At 43.9% G+C, this 2072-nt stretch overlaps 1 pseudogene; it reads right to left on the reverse strand.

Moving 5' to 3' along the window:
- Window positions 1-763: 763 nt before the first annotated feature.
- LOC124246764 (BCL2/adenovirus E1B 19 kDa protein-interacting protein 3-like) lies at window positions 764-1856 on the reverse strand (annotated as a pseudogene).
- Between the last annotated feature and the right edge of the window lie 216 nt (window positions 1857-2072).

Here is a 2072-nt window from a genome sequence, read left to right on the forward strand (position 1 = left end):
TTCTTGGGTGCAAACTGCTCTCTCTCTCCTAAAGACCACTTTGGGGGGGACCAAAGACCAAATGGTGTAGATTATATTTGTCATTTACTTGTTTATTTTTGGATGCTCTCTACTAGATGTTGATATGTTATCAGAGATTATACAGATAATTACCCTCATTTGATAGATGACTATTCTAAGGTTCAGAGAGTTTAAATTAATTTGCTCGTGGTCACTGAAATAACAGATTGAGTTTGTAATCAACTCCAATTTAAACTGACTATTTTCAACTTTCTCTTCTCATTTTTTAAGAATGAAAATAAACAACCAAGTGATATAAGCCAAAATGAAATCATCTTTATTTTTTTTTAATATAAGGCCACAATATTTATTTGGGGTAAACCCCTTATGCAGTCTTTTTTTTTTTTTTAATTTTTTTTGAGGAAGACTAGCCCTGAGCTAACTGTTGCCAATCTCCCTCTTTTTGCTGAGGAAGACTGGCCCTGAGCTAACATCCATGCCCATCTTCCTCTACTTTATATGTGGGACGCCTGCTACAGCATGGTGTGCCAAGCAGTGCCATGTCGGCACCCAGGATCTGAACTGGTGAACCCCGGGCCGCCGAATCAGAACGTGCGCTCTTAACTGCTGAGCCACTGGGCCGGCCCCTTACGCAGTCTTTTTAATATTAACATAATTCATTCTTCCAAAATATAAAGTGTTCTAACTGAATTAAGGTTGCAGATAATTTTTGTTAAAATATTACATACATCATGACTAGTGTGTTAAAATTATTTATACTTAGCTATTTATAATATCAAAAGAAAATTTACTACCAAATTATTACAATAGATATTAATCGATATGACACGCTTATTAATGGATCCCATAGGTATGATTATAGATTATCATGGATTTAGTGCCTATTCTTTCATTTTACTAATTAGGAACTCAGCATTTACAGAACAAATAAACACAAGTGGTGCAGCCACTCAAGGACCGAGATGGCTCTTCAGTTAGCTATGTTGCCACCTCCGATATAAATCCTGCTTCGTGAAAAAAGCCAGAATCCAGCTCTTCATCAAAAGGTACTGGTGGAGGTTGTCAGATGCCTTTCAATATATATCCCCAACCCTGTGGCCAGCAGATGACACAGCAACAGAGACAGAAGAAAACTTTTAGAAATTCTGCTGAGAAAATGCCCCCTTTCTTCATAACATGCATGTTTTCTCACACTGAGTGTGGTTTGGCGCTTCAGGCGTCTGAAAAGGAGCTCCTTGCGGGGGATATTATCTGGCCGACTTGACCCATCCCATATCCAGTCTGAGTTTTTCTGCAAGATGCTTTCAAAACTTCTTTCCTTCTCTCAACATAATCTTTCTCAGACTGAGAGCTGGTTTTTCTCTCCAATGCTGTGGGTGTCTGTTTCAGAGGCTCTGTTTGTATCCTGTGGGGTCTGCAAGCAAGGCGGGCTGTCGCAGCGAGAACTCTTGGCTCTGTCCAGACTCATGGTGGGCATCCAGCAGTATTTTTTCTATTTCACCATAATAAATAGCAACTGAGGCTGGAACGCTGCTCCCATGCCCATTATTGCTGAAGTGCAGTTCTACCCAGGAGCCAGCAGGTTCTCCTCCTGCAGTGCGGGGGGGCCAGCTCTGCTGCACGGCACACGGGGAGGGCACTCTGGCCGCCGATCAGGGTCGGGTTGGGCCGGCGGGGGCTCCGAGGCCACGGGAGGACCGGCGGAGCAGAGTCGGAGCGCTGGCCCAGTGGCTCAGGCGGCGTCAGCCCAGGGCCACGACTTGAAATCACCCTTATTTCTTGTAAAAAGATAGCCGCCTTTACTCTTTGCACTCACTGTTGTGTGACTCCGTCATTTGTGACTCTCTAACCTCGTGATCCGGTTCTCTCTGTTCCTTGGATGAACTGAGCTTTCTAAACCCTTTTGAGATATCGTCTGTCTAGGGTGGGACGCTGGAAGCCACACTCATCGTGGGCTGATCCTGGCAAGTTTCTCCCATAGGAAACAAATCAGGACTTGGGCTGAAGATGGGGATGACCTGGATGACAAAATGAGTCTGAAGGTCATTATC

Source organism: Equus quagga, chromosome 1, assembly GCF_021613505.1.
Source record: "Equus quagga isolate Etosha38 chromosome 1, UCLA_HA_Equagga_1.0, whole genome shotgun sequence".
NCBI classification, from domain to species: domain Eukaryota; kingdom Metazoa; phylum Chordata; class Mammalia; order Perissodactyla; family Equidae; genus Equus; species Equus quagga.